This window comes from Liolophura sinensis, chromosome 6 (genome assembly GCF_032854445.1).
Source record: "Liolophura sinensis isolate JHLJ2023 chromosome 6, CUHK_Ljap_v2, whole genome shotgun sequence".
NCBI lineage: Eukaryota > Metazoa > Mollusca > Polyplacophora > Chitonida > Chitonidae > Liolophura > Liolophura sinensis.
Window position 1 is genome coordinate 51,044,060 of NC_088300.1, and position 12,740 is coordinate 51,056,799.

Genomic DNA, 12,740 nt, shown 5'->3' on the forward strand with positions numbered 1-12,740 from the left:
TGCCAGAATTAATACACCAGCATTTTTATTTTTAAAAATGCAGCTTGAATATCTTTTTATAAAAAAGATGCAAAAGTTACTTCCATTTTCCGCGAAATTTTGTTGGCGTGACAATACTTACCAGGTGAAGATTCAAGATCCAGCAAGAAACTTTACATTTTCTGAAGACTTTAAATTCACGCCACAAGTAAGCCTATACGACACCGACTGCATAATATTGCCAAAATTCCGTGTGTGCTTAACGCAATAAAAGAGGTGAACTTTTACGGTGAGCATGATATTTCTATACATTGAAAAACTTTTCTCTCTGAGGAGATTTTTGATTAATTTACGTTTTCATGGAAATATTTCGCTTGATAATTCGTCAAATTTCCAACCAAAAAAAAGTTCATTGTCTACTATAAGTCATATTTGTCGAATATATCTAAATATTACATCCAATTCAAAGTCGGATTTCAGATTTCCGGGACTTTAAATACCTCTCTCTGGATCATATCGATCCAATCGCGCATGCCCTGGTCGTCTTTGTACTTCCGGATGGCCTCCTTCAGACCCCAGTCCTCAGGAGCAAGGTTAAGGTCTCGGCGAATCCCAGGAAAGAAGTAGAAGATGAAAACCAGGGCACCAAAAATCAACTCAGCCACGAGAAAAAGGGAAAGAGAAATGTGCCACTGTGGGTAAAAACATGGAGAAACTTTTGCTCTGTTCACATACAGCCTCGTAACACACTTATGCTTGTTACGAAATTATGATCTATTAGCGTTACAAAAAAAACAGAGCATTTTCAATGCAAAACTTGTTACATCAACAATACTGCTGCACTCATAACTGAACAACATCATTATTATTTTAAAACTGCAAATAGTGATTTACTTCAAGATTAACACAATGGTAAAATTAATTTTATAAATAGGTCATAAATTAGTGATGAAGTATACAGAAAGTTGTCATTTCTTTTAGCAGGAATAATGACTTGGCCATGCATGTTGGCCTGTCGGAATAAATCAACATAAAATATATTATGCATACAAAGCGTGACACATTTCTCCCTCAGAAGACAGTGTCTCAAAATCCCCTTATCTGTTTATTACTTCCGTTACATTTGTGACAACTGTGAATTTTCATATCTCCATGACTTACTATTTTCAGAAGGAGAATATTTTCTCGCAAGGCGCCGACGAAACCAAAAAACGCCACGATAAAGATAATGGTTCCTGAGACACAAAGAATAATGGCCGGGTCGAGGAAGAAGTCGAGGGCATCCCGGACCATTTTGCGTTTCTCCGCAATCATCCAAGATCCAGCGATGGTTGCCGATGCTCCAGCAACCTGTGAAAGATCCAGTTATTCACATATTCAGTATGTAACTTCATATTTTGAAGGCAAAACAGTGTCAACTGTAGGCCTGCTTGGATCATGGAAGAAGTATGAACGCAACATTTCCTTATAACCTAAATTTGCAAGATGTCCCAAAATTATATTTGTACCTGTAGTAACTGGATTAACATTTCCAGTGTTACTATATCTCTAGGACACAGATTCAAACAGCCACGGATCTGATAACGGTATCTATGGCATACTACTATTAAGCCAAACTTGTTCACACGGGAACCATTGTTTTAATGAGCATAATTAGGCACCCTAATGCGTAACAGACACAGTCTCCAATACCGGGATTTGATGAACACATTTGTCGTATTGTTTTGGTCAAATAGTGATCGGGCAAAAGCAATATTCCTCAGTTTTGCGTGGCAACTTAAAGCTGTTTAGAATGTTTACATTGCGTCATATCGAAGAAATTACATGTTTTTCTTAGCGTGTACCGGTAACAGTCTTTCAAAACACAGTTGTTCTGTACGATGTAGTTGCTGTTAAGGCAATTAAATTTATTCATTCAGTCACACTGGGAGTTAAGCTTACAAGTTCGTCCATACGCCAGTATAGTAGCCATGGACAGTGCGTCGTCTAAATTCTAAACAGAGACGCAGAGATTTGACTGGGTAATTGGGACACGAGGTCAAAGCTGGGCCTATAATGTAACCTGGGAATCAGTTATTAAACATGCGTCAAATGCGGCGTAATTACTGCCAGCTTATTTCCGTGGTAATCAATACGGCACACAGTGTCAGCGCTCATTATTTCTCCGGGTACAATGTCAACTTTTAAGGGCTTGTCCACACCACAGTCAGACCTGCTCCGACCATTCCTCTTCCACCTCAGGATGGTATTTGCACGGTCTGACATGTAAAGGGTGTGCACATGATATATGGCGAGTTTCTGGCACCGTTTGGTTTCTGGTTTCTGGTCAGAGAATTGGCACTGAAGTGTCTGGAGAGCATGGGGATCTGACCACTGCTAACAATTCATTACATGGATTGGTTATTGTGGCATGTGTGAGTGGTCTGTAAGACCTGGTTTTATGGTATGAACACATATCCTATTGTCTTGCCCACGTATTTGTATGGTTGATCTGTACAGCTGTAAGGCTGTAATTGGGGGATTAACACCCACGACTAATTCATAACTACAGACGAATTGGGCTCTAATGAACCATCAGTGATTGTATGTCACTAATTACACGACAGCTCTATATTAGTCGCGCTTCTCAATTAACAGATTGTCCTATAACAGATTCCTATAGAATCAAACCGATTTTTTAAAAGTTATATGATCATTTACGTATGGAACTTTACGGAACATAACTGGCACTGTGATTCGTAAAGATTTATAATGTTTAAATGACACCATTGTTGACATAACTGAAGTACCCTGTATAAATATTTGTCAGCTTCCGTACAATTTGCACTAGTCACATAACCGTAAAAAGAAAGTAATTTTGTATGAATCACGCCAAAAGCATATAGGACAACAGCATCATATTTAACTTTACATAATGCCAGGGTTCATAACAATTCCGTGCAACTCTCCAGTCCCTGGAAAAGATGCTTTAGTATCCTAAGTTATAAGGGTCTCGGACCTGTTCTTTAGTTGTCTAACATATACAGACATTGACTACAAATTTAAAACTATTTTCTTCGAATGACTGTGGAAAAGACTTCAAAACGTAGATTTTGCAGTTGTCCTTAGCTGAACTTAGCCTGACATATTTAAGGACGAAATTCAATGAAAAACAAATCCGGACTTGAAAATATGTCTCGAAATAATGCAGGTCTAATTATCTTAAATAATTATCTTCTAGTTGCAACAACGAAAAGCCACTTACCCAGCATTTAAAGTTGAAGAAGAAGAGAATATATTTGATAACAGTTGTATAAAACCGTCTTTTCTTGCTCATATTTTTGTACCGGGTCTGGATAAAGGCTTTAGTGACTCTCTGTACCCCGGGGCTCGCCTTGGGGTCTGGCTGACAATTCTTGGGATCAGGAAGAGGTTCATTTTGGATAGGGGTACCGTCTTCGTCCATGAGATCTATGGAGTCGCATTCCGCCTTGGGAACTAGTAATCCCTGCTCCTCGTCCGTGGGTAGGTCCTCCGGCAGGCTGTCCCTGTCCTCCACTGTAACCTGATCCCCGCCATCAATCCTGTCAGAGCTGCTCTCCGTCCCGGTGTTCTCGATGACAGCCTCTGTGGAGATTCTCTCCGAGCAAGATTCAGAAAGGCAATCACCTTTACCATTTGGGGATGTCCCGTGGTCCAGGTTCGGAGGATCCATTGTGATATATGTCACTTCACCCGCGGTGTCACGACATTTACCCGGCTGCTCCTCGTCACCCGCACTCACCGAGCGCTCACAATCTTGAACCACACCGCTCTCCAGAACCTGGTATGTGTCCCCAGAACCTGACTCCGCGTCTAGCTGTGTGTCGTTTTCTTCAGAAATGTCCGAGAGGTGGGAGAGGCGCACATTGATCAAATCGTCCGGTAGTAAATTCAATACGACAACTCCGTCTCTTTCCCTGTCGTTTTCTTCAGTTGGGGAGTGAATATGTGCTGAGTGGTTTATTTCTGAGGAAGCAGATGTTTCCAAACCTTCAGGAAGGGTATCTTCAACACTAGGATTAGTTTTGATGTCTTGGGTGGCTAACACCACTTCGTGCGTTCTATTACATTTCTTAAGAACGAATGTATCGTGCGCTTGGTAGCTAGAGACAGGTGGGTTTATTATTAGCACTGAAGTATCCTTTACGCTCTCCTTCACTTCAGTTTTAGAAGCATTTGCCGAAGTTTTATGGCAATCCGTTTGCTGGGTTGTGTCCTCGTTATGTCTTTGGAATTTAGTATCTGGTATTTCAGCGTTGTTTCCAGATTTATCCACAACATCTGCTTCCACACTATAGCTCATTTTGTTTACATTTGCTTCACCATTATCAGGATGTGCCTTTGCAAGTGCTTTCTCAGTATTGCATGTTGTTTTTACCAACTCTGGTTTCTCTTTGGTCTCCTCATTAGTGCCTGTTACGCTCGCTAGCTCTGTTTCCTCATTGTTGGTATGATTTGTTACATTAGTATATCCCTTTTTGTTATCGCCGGCTTCTTCACTATTGCATGTTGCCTTTCCCAGCTCTATTTTCTCATGGCCTGTTTCTTCGTTACTGTACGTTACATGTAAGTTTCCCTGCTCTGATTTCTCATCTCCTGTTTCTTCTTCACTGTATGTTACATGTAAGTTTCCCTGTTCTGTTTTCTCATCGCCTGTTTCTTTGTTACTGTATGTTGACTTTTCCAGTTCTATTTTCTCATCGCCCATTTCTTCGTCACTGTATGTTACATGTAAGCTTCCCGGTTCTGTTTTCTCATCGTCTTTTTCCTCAGTATTAATGCTTGTTAACTTTGCCGGTTCCGATTTCTCAGCGCCTGTTTCTTGATTATTGCATGTTAACTTTTCTAGCTCTGTTTTCTCATCAACTGCTTCCTGATCATTGAATTTTAAGTTTCCCAATTCTGTTTTCTCACAATTGCATGTATTCTTAGTGCCAGTTTCTTGAGAAAATTCTGTTATCCTTGCTTGTTCTTCGTCCTTCTGAATTTGAGCTGTCTGACTTCTCGCAGCGTTCGCTTCTACAGAACTGATTGTTTCTCCATCGGCGTCAACTGAACATGCCGCCATTACTGATGTTCTTTTCACGGCTAATGCTTCCCCGCAGGATGACACCGGCTCCTTTTCCCAAGACCCATCTCCTACAACGTCTACATCGTCTTTAATGCTGCTTGCCATCTCTGTAGGTACTTTCTGTGACAAATGTTCACCAGATTCTAAGTTATTTTCTGGAGTACCGCTGGAAATTTCTGTTTTGGTGTCTTGGCAGTCTTCATTTTTCTCTTCTCTCGCATCGCCGCGCTGTTGTTCAACCACGTTCTCCGACGCCATGATCGTAGTTGATCAGCGTTACCTCTTCTTCCGTGTCTTAATTTCCAGTCCCTAAATCTGTGAAGTAGCAAAAAAATGCAGTGCTGTAATCTGTCTTAAGACATTGGTGCCTAGATTAAAAAGCACCATTCTGGGATTTGCATTGTTATGTTTCATCTTCTGGCTTATTCGCACACTGGCGTCACATTCGCCCAGCGTGTATGTACCGATCGTGGGGTAACTTTGGACAGGAATGGGGGAACAAATGAGTATCACGGCTTACCGTTATCACGTATTCTGTTTCAAGCAATTCTCTTAAAACCCTTCAGTGCTTTTCTTGGTCTTTGACATGATATGGGAAAAGTGTGCAAGGGCGAGGAAATGATTCTTAATATCATCTATAGCAGACTCGTTGCCGTGTGACATTTTCCCAACGTACAGAAACACATAGCATTATCAAAATGAGGAAAATTTACATAACAGTTGTATCAATGGTTGAATTTTTTTAACGACTGCTTCCAAGTCACTCCGTTATATATTTCACCATGCAAACTCGTGACGGATATTTTATCTCATTGGGTTTACAGTTATTAAGTTATTTTTATCTCGGATGGCGCAGTAATTTATGGTTATTTTTTCTCAGCCAATTCAGATTTTTTAGTTTTTATCTCACTCTGTCATCGATTATTTATTTATTTGTTCAGATAATTATTATTGTTGTTTTTAACTCTGCTTAAAAAAACTGTAACAGGTATACACGACAATGGCTTGTAATACGAAACATCTAATACTATGCACATAGGACATTAAACCACCTCGGCCACCGTGGCACATCTGACTTTCTGTTTTTTTTTTAATTATGAAAGTTGGTCATTTTACAACACTTTAGTATAATACTCTTGTATAACGGTTGACTTCTTGGAAAGGGAGCCCTTAATACTACATTATCCCTGGTCGAGCTAATAATTACTATTTACATTACAACAGAAAGCACCTTTTTAATCCGTATCATAAAACTGCTCACTGATCGATCAATCAATAACAGGTTTTATCGCTTCAAATATCGTAACTCATTGACAACACTTTTATCCAAATCTAATCGTGCATGATATCTACCAGTAGTAATGGAAATCAAAGTAAGTTTGACTCAAGTGAAAGAGAGCTATTTTATTGCTGCATATTAAAGGCATCAGGAAAATGGACCTGACCAAACAGCTCGAAACTGAGCAAACAAAAGCCTGTGTGAACATATGAACGGGCTTTTAATGTTTGCATACAGACAAACATTCCGGAGCCAGTGTTACTACACCATGTATGCGTGTGTGATGTGGTGTCAGGGGGTGAATAATTGTCATAATTAAAATAATGTTAGAGGAAAAGACAAAGAATGCAGGGTATAATATACCGGTACCACTGAGGAAACATATACATGGATGCAATTTTACAAAACTGCGTCAGATTTAACTTCTATGGATATTTCTATAAATAATTTAAAGCCCATGTCCCTTCGAAAAATCACGGCACTTTTCTCCAGAGGCCTGAATCCAAAATGACCGCCATCGCCGCCATCTTGAAAACTAATGTTTGAGTCACATAGCTGATAATCATGTACATATACACTTTTTCTGATGCTTCGACCACGATGAATTTCGTATATGACATTATTTTGACGCTACGACATTACTCTCCCCCAGAATCCAGAAGATGGCCGCCGCCGTAAACCATTTTGAATAATTTCAACAAGAGCTCCTAAAATTGTGTACTAATAGATTTTTTTTGGAGGAGAGGTGGGGAGGGGGGGGGGGGGGGAAGTAGACCACGAGGATTCCGATTCTGGCGCATGTTTGACGTCACATCATTTTGACATTACATTATTCCAAGATGTCCGTCATCTGTCAGGGAACAGCAAAATATCTAACATTTGCGACCCACTTAAAGCAAGCTGCCTCTGTAAGGATCTCCTCACTTCCACTGATGAATGCATAAAATTAATTCAGCCTAGTTTTACTTCAAAATAAACTCTTTTTAACAGCTGCAAGTTCAAATAAACCCATCTGAAACATATCAATAAATAAATGATTTTACCCTGACAATGGTACTTTCTTGGGTAAATTGTAGACATAATGACGCCAGAGTAGTGGCTTTTACTTCACGTTGCTGTGATACTGTAACTAATGAATGGAAATGATGCGGATAGATATGGCGGGTCCAAATCGAAACATTTCGCCTCAGTTGATTCTACAAGCCCCCGGTTTTTGTCGTACAAGCCAGTTAAAATTCTAAGTTCATGTGAACGCTTATTCTTGTATCCTTCAAGTTAAAATTGAGAAGAAATAGTAAAGACCTCCTACTTTCCCTACTATATCTTCGTTCTCCTTGCTCTCAGCTCGCAAATGTGTTGGGAGGGCAAACCAAGCAGGGCAACGGCTACCACCCTCCCGCCCCCAGTCCGAGCGACAAAAGAGGTGGCGCACTAGATACGCCACGTAGTTTACAAGGAGGCATTGTTGGTACGGTTTCGGATATCTACATCTGGAAGGAGATGGTTTGAACTGTCCCTCAGTTCCTTTCATTTTGCAGAAGGGCCTCTGTCATGGTGATACTATTTTTGCCGCCCGAGAAGGATATGTGGCAGAAAACTGTAGAACTTTGTCTAGTATTTCTGCCCACCTGAGTCAAACATGTATGAAGTGTGTCAAGCTATTCAGCCGTTTGTCAAAAGCGTGAAGATATGGATTTTGGGACACGGAGATGACAACGGTTTTGGGACATACAGATGAGAAAGATTTGGGGGCAGGCAGATGACAACACTTTTGGAGACATGCACATGACAAACTTTTTGACAAAGTTCAGTTTGGGACATGCAAAGTTTCCCTTGACACTGTTTAGATCATCGAGCTTATATACAGGACAGTTAATCAAAAAAAGACGGCAACATGACGGTGCGCGGATTTTCACCACAAACATGGTGACGGCCAATACGTGGTGGTAGCTCATGTATATATTTTGTTATGAAAGTTAATGATATACATATATCTTACGCGATTAGCAAATGTATAAAACTGGATTTATAATTATATAATAATATGCACTCAAAGCACAAGACAGCTTACCTTTAAGAGTCCAGAAATCTCCGCGCGGATTGCCAGTCCTTCTCCATCCAAACATTTCATTACTGCTAAACCAAAACCTGGAACCCATTCTCTGACTCGACCATTCTGCAAAGGTTTATAATGGAAAGAGATCCGGAATTCGGGAATATCACGTACGTGCCTGTTCTCCCCGAGGTCCGCGACTCGTGTCCTATCAGGACCCAATCAGATAATGTTTGAGCAAGGAATTAATTGACGAAAACAGGAAATACATGGTCAGACTTGGTGGAAACAAACCAGGGGTAATTCTCTGGAGATCTGCAAATTTCAGTGGCGGACAACTCGACTTATTTTTACAAATCTGGGTTTGTTTTACTGGATCCCCATAGGACACGTTTTCGGTGTGAATTTGGGTATAGATAAATACGGAAACGACACAAATGACCTAAACGTAGAGAATTATGCATACGAAAGAAGATTAAATGATATTTACCGTGTATTACACTTCCAAATGCAGATGAATAGATTTGGTTTGTGATTAAAACTTAATGTGTGTATGTGCATGTATATGTGTTTGGGGGTTTTTTACACCTCACTTAGTAATTTTTCAGTCATATGGCAACGAAGAGTCGTTAGGTGTTTCTGCGTATACTGTGTCTTCCTGTATGCCACCACTGAAGTATCATACGGAAGACACCTGACATGACTCTACCATCCAGTCACATTATACCGACACCGGGTCAGCCGGTCTTGTTCTTACCTCTCAGTGCTGAGCGGCAAGCAAGGCAGCAACGTACTGGTACCATATTTAAGGTCTTTGGTATGACACGATCCCAGGTCTTCCGACTTCAAGGTGAACGCTGTAACCATTAGGCCACCGAAGCGTTCCAAAAATATAATGTAAAAGTTTATTAATGCATGGTTTACAATTTTACAATGTTTGATTTTCATTTAAACTATGTCATGCACGTTTTTGACTATGTCTACATATACATGTAGATAGATAATAAACGTGATTTATAACTGGATCAATATTGTCCATATAAAATCTTCATACCAAACCGAATGAGTTATGCATGTATGTCTGATTCTATATATGTATCTATCAGAAATAAGTACAATACATGTGCATATCATGTACTGTTGTCTTCATTTTGCTAAATTAACACCCACAACAATGTCTTTTTTCTGTAAAGATTTTTACAAAGAGTATGTCCCAGCTATGCCTTCTTCCGACGGTGATTGTTGATAATTTGCGGGATCTCTTTAGCTTTTTGATTGAATGATTATGGCTTTGCCCCACTTCGGCAGTATTTCCACCATATTTGAAGCTAAATTGGAGATTGAATGTGGTCAGTTTTGAAGACCACATAATAATTCTTTTTGCGCAAAATTCAGTTTTGAGGAAACACCCCGCTTCAACCTGATTACCAAGAATGGATGTTTAACAGTAGATGGAGAATTGCATTTCCACTATGTCCTTATTCTAATGCCTTGATATCTTGATTCGTTGACATCTGCTGGAGACTGAACACAAACAGTGTGGACGAATAATATACATGTTTGGAATTTCATATTTTCTAACTTCCAATAATTTTTATTCTGTTATTTATATTCAACAAGAACTGTTTTGAAGGATGTCTTGAAAGTGTCGTTCTGAATATTTTTTATTTCTTCTTTCGTTTTAATTGCTGTTTACCTCATAATTCAACTAAGAGTTATTCACTCATAAGAAAACGGCCAGAATGCTTTGGTTGGAACAAAACTCAGGTGACAGGATTATACCACTGAATATTGACAAGTTATATTGGCAAACATTTTTCACGTGTCGTATATATGCGGTAGTGGTGGACAGTCCGTGGTAACCTGCGCGCTTCAGATGCCAAATTAGACGAGAGGGCACAGTATCTTGTTAATTGCCACAAGGGCAATTAACACATTGAGCTCATGTTAATCTAGAAAATCCCTGTCGCAAATACTCGTATATAATTCTACCACCAATATACCGAAACATGCCAAATTTGGAAATGATAAGATTTTCAAAATTTTTTCAAATACGGCCTTATCTGAAAATGGATACATTTTCTTCAATAGCTATGTACATACCCTTGAGCATAAAAAGACAGCCGATTCTACACAGATTTTTTTGCCTTAAATCTAACTTCAAAATGCGATTTAAACATGTATTTTTTTTTTCACCGTGGAGGCCAAAATTAATTGGAAAAAATCAACGTAATATTACCACAGATCTATTAAAAGTTGAACCTGTAGTGTTACAAAGTATACACATAACATTGGAGCTTTTATATATAACTTACGTCAGTCGCTGTTTTGAGTGGTAAGACAGCGTGTTAAATATACTCAACAAAAATATAAACACACGAAGCAAATGTGTATTGATTTCTTTCAGTATTAAATAACATCTTACCTCAACAATTAGGGTAAGTATTCATTATCAATTGTGCCTTCAATTTCCACCAGATTTTAACATTTTAGGCCAATAATCCAGGAGCTATCGCGGCGTAAAAAAAAAAAGAGTGGTCGGTAATCACAGTTCCCAGCACTCAGTACCGAGTGTGACCACCGTTACCATCACGAAGAGCGTGAACTGACACGTGATTACCGACCACTCTGTTTTCACGCTGCCATAGCTCATGGATTATTGCCCTCAAATGTGAAAACCTGGTGTAAATTGAACCCACAATTGATGAAGAATACTTACCCTAATTGTTGAGTTAACACGTTGTTTGATATTGCAGAGAAGACTATAAAATTGCTTTGTGCGTTTATATTTGTGCTATGTATAGTTTCATCCATGAAAGTAATAAATAAAGAATACGGTATTCACGATTCAACCGCAAAATGACGTAGTAAGATATGAACTAGAAGAGCGACTGCTACGTGTGGGAAGGAAGTGGAAACCCGCGCAATGTCTTTAGAGGGATATGTATATGACTGTGTCACGATGAATGTTGTGAATTTTGAAGATGGGCTGTAAGACTAACCCTGTATCAGTAATTGAATCATTCCTCCAGCATTAAACTGTTCTTGACAATTAATTTATTCAGAAATTCAACCCACTGCGCCATTGCTCAAGAATGTCATTTGTATGAATTCTTTATTAAAATAAACTGTGTATAAGCGTCAGTGGAAGGAAACACAATTTCTACTATTATACAGCCATTTATTTATTTTAAATATCAGAATACAGCTGAAAATTGGCTGAGGCCATTCCAGGGTTTGAGCCAGCGAATTAAGAGTCAGGGGCCACTTTCACAAAGCGGCGTACTACATTTTCTATCGTACATTTGTCGTACGATATTTTGTACGTCCCTATTAACGTACCATTGTCATATATGTGCTATATGGTACAAGTACGACATCTTTGTGAAGGTGGCTGCAGGAACCTAATTTTCAGCGCAACATGTCAACCGTCTAGACCATGCGACCAACAGGCCTCCCACAATACACATAGGAGTTAGCTGATCGATAGACTTAGAACACGCATTACCCCTCAAGACAAAACGTGCGCAACTTAGCTGTTATGGCAACTTATCATTTCAGTACCAGTTTCATGACAGTCATGTTTGCAATGTTAAGCATCCTCTGGAAAGTGGTCCCTGATAGTCAGAAACGACATTGCACCAGTTAGATAACGTTAATCACAGTAATCTCGCACGGACTGGCGAGAGTTCGGCTATTTCCTGTGGGTGTGCAAGATATCAAGTAGTTCTTTAAAACTTACTTTCGCTTGACCTACAACACTCCAGATTGAACAAAAACTGAGCCAAAACTATGAATAAACATATATAGAAATCTTTATTTACAAACCAGACGACCTTCTTTTCAGCTGTAATATGCTGAGTATTCAAACAGTTTTTCACGGTATATCTCACATGAACGTTCAGTATTAGGTGCACCATAAACACCAGGTTTAGGCTACAAACAGTATATCAGGGTATTTTTCGCACAAACATTCCCATCAGGTGCACGGTAAACACCAATTTTAGGTTACAAACAGTATATCAGGGTATTTTTCACACAAACGTTTCCATCAGGTGCATAATGAACACCTGTTTTTTGGGCTACAGACAGTATATCATGGTATTTTTTTAAACAAACATTCCCATCAGGTGCATCATAAACACCTACTTCAAGGGTACAACCATAAACACCTATGATGAGGATCCCAGTATTTCAGTGTATTTTTCAAAAGGACATTCCCTTCAATTTGCACACATTCCTTAAACACACACGAAATGAACCTACATGTATTTCAGTGTTTCCTTTAGGATTTAGAAATTGTCTTTATCCACCAAAAGTATTGGACACAAAATCTG